This window comes from Chenopodium album, chromosome 21 (assembly GCF_948465745.1).
Source record: "Chenopodium album chromosome 21, dcCheAlbu1.1, whole genome shotgun sequence".
NCBI lineage: Eukaryota > Viridiplantae > Streptophyta > Magnoliopsida > Caryophyllales > Amaranthaceae > Chenopodium > Chenopodium album.
Window position 1 is genome coordinate 29322677 of NC_137854.1, and position 12584 is coordinate 29335260.

Consider the following 12584-nt stretch of genomic DNA (forward strand, 5'->3'; position numbering starts at 1 on the left):
TAAAGTCAAGTCAATTAGAGTCAAATATTAAAACAAATATGGTTTAAATTACAGCGCGTGGTCAAGAAAGGAAGGGCGTTTAATCAAAGACAACACTTTCGTTCAAGTCTTACTTTTCGACAAACCAATCGGTAGGAAAAGAAAGGCTAAGAAGGCAATGGCTAGTCAAGAAGAGCTTAATGAAGTCAGGGGACAGGTAGCCAACTTGGCTGAGATGTTGCAAAACCTATCACTGCAAATTAACAATGCTGAGAAACAGAAGCAAATGGACCTAATCCAGGAAAGTTTGGGCAAGCTATCCAATGATTTCAGATTTCAAGAGATTAGCTCTTAAGGGGTCTCGGTGGATAAGGATCTCCTTCCACAAAAATTCAATCCCAACGACATCCCTAAGTTTAAGGCTATGGATAATCCTTACTTTCATTTAAGGGCTTTTGAAACTGTAATGGGTATTAAGGGAATAGATAGGAAAGCTTTCCATTCTGTATTCTCGTTGTCCTTAGAAGCTGTATGTCAACAGTGGTACTTTTCACTGGATAAAGAAAAGACCTCTAGTTGGGAATCTATTGTGACCGCTTTCATTGAAAGGTACAAATGCAATATACAAGTTGAAACCGATCACAGAGAATTAGAAATGCTGAAACAAAAAGAAAATGAGGGTTTTACCTCCTTTTTCAATAAATGGAGGGAAACCACTGCAAAAATGGTTGAAGTGCCTAGTGAAAAGGAATCCGTTAGGATGTTCATTAAGAACCTCCAAGAGAAATATTCCAAGCATCTAAAATACCAAAGCAACCTAAACACATTCAAAGCAGTATATGACATTGGAATTAACATTGAGGATGACCTCACTAAACAAAAACTTGCTAGTAATAGCTCAAGTAGTGGCTGGAAAAATAAGAAGAACGACAATCCTTCTTCATCTAAATCTACCCACTCAAATAATGTTAGCACTTTTCCTCTTAATGAAGTACTAACAATGAACAATAATCAAGGACAAAAGAAGCCATTTAGGAAGAACTATACTCCTATTGGTATGAGCTATGACACCGCGTTTGATCGTCTACATGCAAAAGGTCTCATAACTCCCATTGGACCATTTGGAGATCCACCTGTCGAAAGGAGAACCGCTAACTGGAACCCAAATGCACATTGCAAATATCACCAGGGTAGAGGTCATCCTACAGAAAATTGTTGGAGGTTAAAGGAAGCCATTCAAGACTTGATTGATAGTAACAAGCTCCCATTACCCCCTGCAAGTAAGAAGCCAAGCATCAATACTGCACCACTATCAGATTCTTTGGCTATTTCCGACGAAGAAAACCAAGAGGATCCATCTAGTCTCATAGAGCCTATCGAGACTATTGAAGAAGAAATCTTCGAAGATACTCTCGAATTCTCCGGTCAAGAATACGCGTCTAAACAAGAAGTAGTGGCATTAACATTAATACTTTCGGAATTAAAAAAGTTTATGTCGCAAACCTTCGAAGCTATAAAAGAGCAAAACGAATTGCTTAAGAAAAAGAAACCCTTTTCTTTCCAACTAATTGACACCCCTAAAAAGAGCACTAGGAAGTACACTCCAATTGGGATGTCATACACAAATATGTTTAAAATGCTCTTCGAGAGCGGAAAAGTCCAACCCCTCGAGCCGAGACCATTTGAATCATTGAAGAGGACAGACAAGTATTACTGCGCATATCATCAATCCGGGGGACATACAATCGAACAATGCTTTAGATTTAAAGATTTGGTTCAACGCTTGATTGATGAGAAAAAGCTAGTTCAACTACCACAGGATGCCACAATAAATGGAGTATGGGACAGTGATGATGAGGATGTTTACCTTAAAGACATTAAAGAAACTCCTCTATCAACAATTTATCCGGTAAGTGACATTTGGGATGAGGAAGATTCACCTATAGATGTCCTCACTAGATCCGGGAGAGTACAACCTCCCATTTCAACACAACCCATACCTTCTATCCAACAAATCCCCATACCTATCATAGAAGACAACGATGTCGTCAAACAGTTAAAAAAGACTAAGGTAGAGATGAACGTATGGAAGCTTTTAGTCACGTCTCGAGAGCATAGAATAGCAGTTATGGATGCTTTGGCTAAAGTAGGCATTGATTCGGACACCACTCCTGAGGGACTCGCAAACTTTCTCACGAGTGATCTCCCAAGTCCAATTAATCTAGTCACCTTTTCAGATAAAGATCTACCCCCGGAAGGTGACAAACACAATAAGGCTCTAAATCTCACGGTCATATGCAAAAGAATGAATGTCCCTATGACCCTTGTTGATAACGGTTCGGCAATTAACGTATGCCCGCTTAGAACCGCCAGGATGCTGGGAATAAGAGACGAGGATTTATCCCCATCATCCCAAGGAATAAGAGCCTATGATTATTCACGACGACAGGCATTAGGGACAATCACCATGAATATAACGGCAGGCGCAATTGAACATGCCACTACGTTTCAAGTAGTAGATATCAAAGCTTCTTTCAACTTACTACTAGGACGCCCTTGGCTTCATGATCTAAAGGCCGTCCCTTCATCTCTTCATCAACAAGTAAAGGCTATAGTGGGAGGCATTCCAATCACCATCGATGCTTCACCTATGAGGATCAAAACAATAGAAAATCCACTAATTAATGTAGAACATGATGAAGATGACGAAGATTTGTGGGGCTTTAGCGAAGAGGTCTCCTTAATAGAGGAAGACGAAAGGACCCCTCTTCATTATGACCTCCACTCAAACATGGTGACGAATGCTATCCTAAGAAAACAAGGACACTTTCCCGGAATGACTCTAGGAAAGAAAAAGGGAATAGCTAAACACATGTTTTTTCCTAGCCTTCCTAAATTGGATACTTTCGGACTTGGTTTCGAACCAACTCGCGAAGACTTCAAATGGGCCCAGGAAAAATTAAAGGCACGAAGAGATGCCCGCATACAAAAAAGGGAAATACCCATGGACCAATATCCTCTCACTTTAAATGGGCAATTTATAAGAGAAGGAGAGGATTACCCTTGTCATGAATTTCCCGAACCCTTTGTCGTGAATGGTATAAGGCAGCCTGGATTCGAAATCTTCCTGGATTGTTGTTTCCTAGACGAGATCCCAGCTCCAACATATAAGGAAAAAGCACCTCCTTGTTTTGACTTTAATGTCATGGGACTCCTCTTTGGAAGGGAAAAGAACGAACCAAAACATGTGGAGGATAATTCATCGCTTATCCAAGCAGTACTCCAAAGAGAAAATTTCGATCCTTCCAAACTTATCACTCCTGTAGAAGATCAAGAGCGTGGATGGCGCAAGACGGTGAGAATCATCACTACAAGTGGAAGGGAGATTTCGGTAACCACAGGACAAGGACCAATTTTCGAAGAGTCGTCTGAGTCAGAGTCTGAATTAGAGTCTCCCCCTATCGAGTCTTCTAAGTCCTTAGTTGTAGCATCTTCCTCTTCTTCTCCTGCTCCTAGGATAGTTAGTAATCAAATCCCGACGGATATTTCTTTATTTGATGTAATGATTTCCGAGTTCAATAATATGTCTTCTTCCCCTTATCTCTCTTGTTTCTCTTTATCTAAAGATGACGAACATTGCTTGGCTAATGATGAAAATGACAAAGAAATTATTAAAGCAATGGAAACACTTGAAAATAAAACGCCAATAATTGAGGATACAGAAACGGTTGACATCTCAAAAGATCCAACCATTAAAAGAGAAGTTAAAATCGGATTGACAATAAACAAAGAAGAAAGAACCGATTTAATTAATCTACTAAAAGAATTTATCGATGTATTTGCTTGGTCATACGAAGATATGCCAGGCATTAATAGAGAAATAGCTCAACACACTATACCATTAATTCCAGGAATGAAACCTGTAAAACAAAAGTTACGTCGAATGAAACCCGACGTAGCCCTTAAAATAAAAGAAGAAGTACAAAAACAAATAACTGCAGGTTTTATCCGGGTATCCAAATACCCCGAATGGGTCGCTAATGTGGTCCCAGTTCCGAAAAAAGATGGTAGAGTTCGAATGTGTGTCGACTATCGAGATTTAAACAAGGCAAGTCCAAAGGACGACTTCCCTTTACCACATATCGATATTTTGGTAGATAATACGGCAAACCATGCACTTCTCTCATTTATGGATGGATACGCAGGGTACAATCAAATCCTCATGGCCGAAGAAGATATGGAGAAGACAACATTCATAACACCGTGGGGTACTTATTGCTATACGGTAATGCCATTCGGACTAAAAAACGCAGGTGCCACTTACCAACGAGCAGCAACTGCCCTACTCCACGATATGATGCATAAAGAGGTAGAAGTCTATGTGGATGATATGATTGTAAAATCAAAAGACCGTCAAGGACATCCAATAGCCTTAAAGAAATTCTTCGAAAGACTAAGAAAATACAATATGAGGCTAAACCCTTCTAAATGTGCTTTTGGGGTTACTTCAGGGAAGCTTTTAGGCTATGTCATAAGTTCTCGAGGAATAGAAATAGATCCTACAAATATAAAGGCAATCATGTCCATGCCACCGCCCAAAACCGAAAAACAAATTCGAGGATTTATTGGCCGGTTGCAATATATAAGTAGGTTCATATCTAAGTTGACCACAATATGCGAACCAATATTTAAGAAGCTTAAGAAGAATGTACCAATTATATGGGACGATGAGTGTCAAAAAGCCTTTGAAAAGATCAAAGCCTATCTTGCAAATCCTCCCGTATTAGCTCCAGCACTCCCCGGAATACCCTTAAGGCTATACTTAACTGTCACAAAGGAAACAATGGGGGCTATGCTCGCACAAGAGGTAGAAAGCAAGGAAAATGCCATTTATTATCTAAGTAAGAAAATGCTCGAGTACGAAACACGCTACACACCGCTGGAAAAGTTGTGCCTCGCATTGGTATGGGCCACAACTAAACTAAGACATTACATGCTCGTGCACACGGTCTATGTAGTCTCATGAATGGATCCCTTAAAATATCTATTCGAAAGATCTACACTTAATGGACGAATCTCAAGATGGATAGTAAATTTAGCCCAATTTGACATAAGATTTATGCCTCAAAAAACAATCAAAGGATCAGTGGTTTCGGATTTTCTAGCAGATTTCCCGATAGAAGATTCAACACCCTTAGATGACAACGAATTCCCGGACGAAGATTTGATGATGACAGAAGATGACACGTGGACTCTATACTTTGATGGAGCTTCGAACCAAAAAGGGTGCGGTGTAGGAGTCTTATTGGTATCACCTAAGGAAGAACATGTTCCTATATCCATCAAATTAGATTTCGACGTCACTAACAACGCAGCTGAATATGAAGCATGCGTCGTAGCCCTCGAAACCGCTTTAGCCTTAGGCGTGAAAAAACTCCGGATATTTGGAGATTCATCCTTAATCATTAACCAAATTTCCAAAAGATGGAAAGTTAGGAGTGAGAGTTTAGCTCCTTACCAGACATATTTGGAAACTCTCACCGATCAACTGGAAAAGGTAGAATACACTTATCTACCTAGAGAAGAAAATCAATTCGCCGACGCTCTGGCAAGGTTAGCCTCAATGGTTAGAATACCTAAAGAAATTGAACAAATGCCTTTAACCATAGAGAAAAGGCATAAACCCGCATACATTCAAGCTATAGAGGATGATGAAGTAATTCAAGAAGAAGAACCAGAGGAGGAACCATGGTTCGTAGATATATTGAATTATGTCACTAAGGGAGAATACCCTCCTCATGCTGACAAAAGAGCAAAAAGAGCATTAAGGCTTTTAGCTTCCCAATTTGTACTCATAGGAAATGAACTACACAAAAGGGTACCTAATGGACGAGCTCTATTATGTGTAGGTAAAAAGGATGCTCAAAGGGCTATGAGAGTTATCCATGAGGGTATATGCGGAACACATATTAACGGTAAAATGCTAGTCCAAAAGATAATGCGAGAAGGATATTACTGGACTACCATGAACAAAGATTGTCATCAATATGTAAAAAGATGCCCTAAGTGTCAAATTTATGCAAATTTGCAACATATTCCGCCATCTCTTCTCTACACCTATACTTCACCATGGCCTTTCTCTACATGGGGAATAGACATAATCGGAAAAATTACACCCCCAGGAACAGGAGGTCATGAATACATCTTGGTTGCAATAGATTACTTCACAAAGTGGGTGGAAGCACAATCATATGCCAAACTCACCGCCAAACATGTAGCACTCTTTATCGAAAGAAACATAATTTGCCGATACAGAGTCCCACATGAGATGATAAGTGACAATGGAACTCACTTTCAAGCAGAATGTGAAGAATTGCTACAAAAATATGGCATTCAACATCACCATTCTTCTCCATATAGACCTCAAGCAAATGGGGCAGTTGAGGCTGCTAATAAGAATTTAAAAACAATCATCGAGAAAATGACTGAAAATTATAAAGATTGTCCTGACAAACTCCACTTTGCACAGTGGGGATACCGCACGTCAATCCGAACATCAACAGGAAATACACCATTCAATTTAGTATACGGGATGGATGTTGTACAACCTGTAAAATTAGAAATACCTTCTTTACGCATTGCGTTAGAAAGTAAACTCGATGAGGTTGAGTGGACCAGAGCACGATACGAAGAGCTAATCCTACTCGATGAAAAACGACTAGAAGCTCTACACCATACCCATAAATACTACCCATAAATATTTGAGTAAACACTCAAAAGAGCTACGTTCGGCCTGATTCCTTAAATAAAGGATACGTAGGCAACCCGAATTGGGTGCGGCCACTTTAATTTCTTCAAATCCTGTATCCCCGAAGCAAAAAAAAACGACGTCTGCAAAGTTTCAAGACTGGCGCCAGAAAATAGATTCTGTCGCCAGACGACAATGTCTGTCGCCAGGCGACAGAGTCAAATCGCCGGCGACAGTACCTCAGGCAACGGCGCCAATCTTCTGCAAGTGTCTGGACAAGTTTCATGTATTCTGGAAATTTTTTCGACTCTCGTACTCGAATTAATTTTCCGAAAAATATATGTTTAAATTATCTTCATTGCTTTAATTAAAAGTTAATTAAAATAAAAGCTGGAATTTTATTAATTAATAAATAAAAGTACATTATTGATAAAATAAAAGCTAAAAAATTAACTAAAATTTTTTTTTTAAATTTGTCTAAATAAATCAAAAGACAAGCAATGTTCTAATCTTTCTTCTCTTTCTTCATCCTTTTCCAGTTTGTGTCTTCTTTCTCTTCCTCTTGATCCATTACTTTCGCTAGGAGACAACCGTTAGAAGATCTGCACTCTATTTTGGTATCAATAGTTTCTCCCTCCGCTAGGACTCCATGTTTCTTCTCTACCCAAACTTCCTTTTCGGTAGAATCCACCTTTCTTTTTCCTTTATTCTTTTTAGCACTCTTCTTCCTAGGCATAATAGGAGTTTTGAATTCAATTCTTGCCCCTAGACGCTCTTTAGCAGGAATTTTCTTGTCACCCAGTCGGTCCTTCACATTGGTCTCTTGAGGTCTCTGAAATCTTCCATCAAGCCATTGCTTCACTTTGTTTGACAGACAAGGCGGTTCCTTATAGGCAATCACCTCCCATAAAGGCCTACCACTCCAGTATCTATCGAAGCGCTCAATCTCTTGTGACACAGGAAACTCATAAGGGCGGCGAAGATCCCCTGTAGGGATGGTTTGTGCAAGACCATATTGTCTCAAGACTCTACAAGGGAAATAAAAAGTTAGTCTTGATAAGCTCGGGAGACGACAATATGCCTGGTTACTACAACCAATCATCGCGTCGATCCTCCACCAAGGGACAACCCAGTTTATGGTAAAATCACCAGCGGCAAACACCTTGCTCCATTCACGGCGACCGATCTTCAAGAATCGCTTCTTTCGGCGGATGATGCAGTTTGGAACATAAAATTGAATGTCGTCAGGAGGATTAATAAGCTTCAATCTCTCCATGAGCCATATCTGCAAAATATTTGTTTACATTAATATTACAAGTGTAAAAATAATATGCTTTAATGATTAAATAATAATAGTATTATTTTATACCTGTAATAAGATTGGAGAACCTCTAAAAGGTGCTTTTGGATTCTTTCTTAATGCATCTAACCATAGCATAGTTTCTCCAACAATTAACGGCATTGGATTTCTCCCAGTTTCAACTTGTTCTATAACAGATATGATTATTGATTGCCCCTCGTTATCTTTACCACTAACTAAGAGCAATTGATTAAATAAACAATAAAGAAAGGCCCTTCTTTTATACGTGCGAAAATCGGGATTAGGATTATCATAATAATAATGCGCAAAATCTGTCAAATTAACTACATTCCCGTGCACTATGTTTTTTAAAGCCGTTCCCCTTAAATCAAAGAAGTGCTCAAAATCTTTATACTAATACTCATTAACTCTAGGCATTACCGCAAGATCAGTAGAATAATAACCTATAATGGCTCCAAATTCTTCCGGTAAAGGACATATTTCATCATGGAAAAATCTAAAACAATGAGTATCAATATTCCAATAATCTATAGCAGTTTAAATAAAATCAGTATCAAGAATACACTACACCAAAAACTAGATTAGAGATCGCAAAATATAGAACGGTTAACAAAGATAGGCGTTCTTCAAAAGAATATAGAACGTATTTGTATAAGAGGCGTTCTGTAAGGTAATTCATATGGAACGGTTAGCATAGTTAACTGTTCTCTATTTCTTTTACTCAAATAATTAAAAATAATACTTAATTATTATAGAGGATATAGAACGGTTATCTTGATAACCGTTTCGTATTTTTTGAATAATTTTTTTAAAAAAATTTTAGGAGGAAATATTTATTTTTTTGGCAAATTATATCTATACAGAGTGTTGTAAAAAAAAAAAAAAAAAAAAAAAAAAAAAAAAAAGAATTTACCCAACTTAATCAAAGAATTTACCGAAAAAAAAAAAGAACGGACTTTCACTTTCATTTCACTTCCTCCATTCCACTGGGAAATACCTTTGCTTATTATTCTTAAAAAAAATACTCAGTACTTCTTGTTAATTGCTTCAAGTTGACCGAAAACCTCCAATTGCATGCACCACCACTTACTGTTTCGCTGTGCCGCCGCTCCACCGCTCCACCGCCGCACAATGTCTGCAGCACCACCACTTCGCTAAGCCACTTAGCCACCAGTACATTGAGGTAGTTTCGAATTTTATTTGTCAAGTAATTGAATTTTGATATTTTGTCCATCTAAGCACACGAATCATTCGATATATGAAGGAAACATAATTAAATTCATAGTTTTCATCTATTAAATTAATTTGCAATTCGAATTTAGGTGATTGAAAAAACTTCAAAGTTCTAGTTTTAGGGATAAATTCAATCGATTGTTTGTATGTAAGTATTTCAGCCAAATTACAGTAAGTTGAATCAAATTACCCTTAATTTTGTCGAATTTACATTAATTTCAATAGTAATCAAAATAATTTTAGCCAAATATTCTTACCTAAGTTCAATTTAGAACCCTAATCAGATAAAGAAAGAGGGGTAGGGGAAATTGATTACCACTGGATTATTGTGCTCTATTAATTTTAAATACTTTGCAATATATTTTAGAAATATTGATTCGCATTGCTTTTCTTTCACAAAAGGGTTGGTTATGAGATCTTGTGATTAAAACTATGTGATGATAAAATCTGATTCTAGTAATGTATAAGACTAGTCAAGGTTTTTACTATGCTTACAATGATGAGTAAGGAGTGTGTTTTTGTGGAATTTGTGTAGATGATTGTGAAGAGAGAAGAGAAGGGAATCATAACATGTGGACTGTGGTTCTATTAAAGATGAGTGAGTTTTTTATTCTTTGTACATTGTTGTTGACGTATGACTGTGTTGCAAAATCATCTTGGAGGTTTGTGTCTCCAGATTTCCTCTTCCTGGAGCTTCCCCCACCGTTAGTGGTTTCAGCTATTCTGTCATAGTTGAGCTTGTATCCCCTATGAATGTGAATTGACTTGTCTTTGTTTATAGACTCAGAGCTAAGGTGCATGGTTGCTCCAATGTTTTCCCCTCCTAGAGTTTTAATGCTTAATGGCTTATGATGCTAGAGTTTTTCTTACTGAGCACCTTATTTGTGCACTAACTTTGGCAAGTTCTCCTTTATCTCTTTTTGAAAAAGAGGCTTATGTCCTGCAATTGCATGCTTATGTAACTCTTTCATCACCTCAGGTTCCTCTATTTTCAGTTTTTTAGAAGACCTCCTTTATGTCAAAAACTTCTTTCTTCTGTATGCAGTCCCTCCTCGTCTTGATCTGCAAGTGGATGTTCTATAGTCCGTGCTTCCGGACTTATAACTTTTAAGTGTGTGTTTCCAACATTTTTCATCTTGGTATTACCATCTATTCACGGCTCAAGCATCCCAAAGAATAAAAAACGAAGCTCTTCAGAGGCAAAGAAGGAAAAGAAAAAGGTTTTATTTATTTTGTTTTGTTATATATATTCTCTTTTATATTTTTTTTAACATTGGATGAAGTAGTCAACTTTGTATCTATGGGGCTTTAACTTGTCTACTTGCATCATGGTGGTTCTTTCTGAGGTATGGTCTGTAGTTTGATATCTGTTAGAAGCATTGTTCCTAGCTTCTCCAGGGGCTCATCTCAAGAGTTGTGTTTCTCTAGATTTTCCTATTCCGCCGTAATTAATGACAGGAGCTTTCTTCATTTGTTTTCCGAGTCTCCAAATGGTTCCTTATTATAGTACACTTTCCTGTAGTGACTGGATACTACTAAGAATTATAACATCTATTTCAGATTCTAGATGCTGTTAATTGAGTTTTCTCATTAGCAGCTTTAATAAAATGAAGTACTGAACTTCTATCTTGCATCCCGCAGTAATTTGTTTCTATATCTGTTATGGAACTTAGTAATTAATGATCATATCTCTGTCAAATTTACTAATTTCTATCTCTTTATCAATAAGTTTATGTTTCTTGTTTGAAAGTAATAAATAGAAAACTTTGTGCCGCTTGCTTCATTTTAAAAGTTTTGTTTTGCTGCACTAATTAATCTTTTGAGGCAACACATTCTTTTCGCTAATTTAATTCTGCAGCTGAATAAAAGACAGAAACTAGCAGAAATGGACAAGAAACTTGGTGTCAAGAGATTAAAACTTATTACTATCGTGAAACCAAAATTATTGCACCCTGTCGCCATTATCTCATGGGAAGTTGTCAAAAGGTGGTTAAATATCACTATTTGAGTTTTTTTTCTCCTGTTCAATTTTGATTTGAAATTAGATTGATAGATTATTTATTTTCACATTTGGATCATTAGCATGCAGCTACATGTTTTAATTATTTTTACTTGCATTTGGTGGGTTATATAACTTTTACTATCAGAATTGATTTTAAGTTATATATTTTGTATCTTTTGTCTTGATCTGCAAGTGGATGTTTTATAGCCCGTGCTTATAACTTTTATGTCAGTAACTGCTTAATTCTTAGGATCGTCATGATTTCCCTTAATTATATGTTTAGGCTGTTTGTAAGATGTATTATATTCTTTCACTAATTGTGGTTCGGGTTCTTGTTTTGGGCTAAAAACTTCTGCTGTAGACCCGTCCCAACCTTGTAAGCATGGATATGAACTTAGATCATATATGTACTAGATCAAAAATGATATATTTATTTATATTTAATTAGATGAATTTATTGTGTATATTATTAACTACTAATATGTATGTAATTTACATTGTTTTGTAGTATTTCAAGCAAGTTCCTCCTACATATTCTCAACAAATGATCGATGAGCTTAGGGAAAGGTGGATTTTATATGTTACGGATATTATCAACCAGATGACGACGACGATGATTTATGTGAATTGTAGATCAATATGGTATTGGTATATCTAAGCATAATTTTTTTTAAATCAACATTAATTAGAAAGGTGTTTTAATATTTAACTCACGTATTTGTGTGTATAGAACAAATTCTAGATGAATTATTCAATTAAATTGTGGTTGGATGTTTTAAATTATATATATAAGAAGTATATTTTGGTGTCTTTCGTCGTATCCAGAAATATTTTTGTTGATTTTATTATGTATACTAAAATTTATATTGCACGCATACAAGATCATGAGTTTATTTTACATAGGAAATGTGGAAATTTTCTTACAGGATAAATGTACAAGATAAAATACAGGAATACAATTTATACAAGACTAAAAATGAAATACAAAAATAAATACAGATTATCAAAATACAGGAATAATACCAGATAAAATACGTACAGGGGTAATTTGAATTAACAAATATACATGGTTGGATTTATTATTTTTTTTAAAAAAAAAAAAACTTTAAAGAACTGTTATCTAACTTAACCGTTCTCTATTGTAATGCAATATAGAACGGTTAAGTGGCCTAAACCGTTCTTTTTTCCTTCCTTAATGTACAATTTTAAGAAGGGAAAAGAGAACGGTTGTGACTAACAACCGTTCTCTTTTTGTCAATATATAAAACGCCTAAACGACCCGTTCTCTATACTTTATACAT

At 36.6% G+C, this 12584-nt stretch overlaps 1 long non-coding RNA gene across 2 annotated transcripts; it reads left to right on the forward strand.

Annotated features, from left to right (window-relative positions):
* Positions 1 to 9045: 9045 nt before the first annotated feature.
* LOC145602785 (uncharacterized) lies at positions 9046 to 12093 on the forward strand. Of its 2 annotated transcripts, XR_014104617.1 has the most exons (4): positions 9046 to 9231; positions 9817 to 9879; positions 10327 to 11267; positions 11792 to 12093. It is a non-coding gene; the product is annotated as an uncharacterized LOC145602785 (long non-coding RNA). The 2 variants fall into 2 exon arrangements; XR_014104616.1 differs by having other exon boundaries at positions 9817 to 11267.
* Positions 12094 to 12584: the final 491 nt, after the last annotated feature.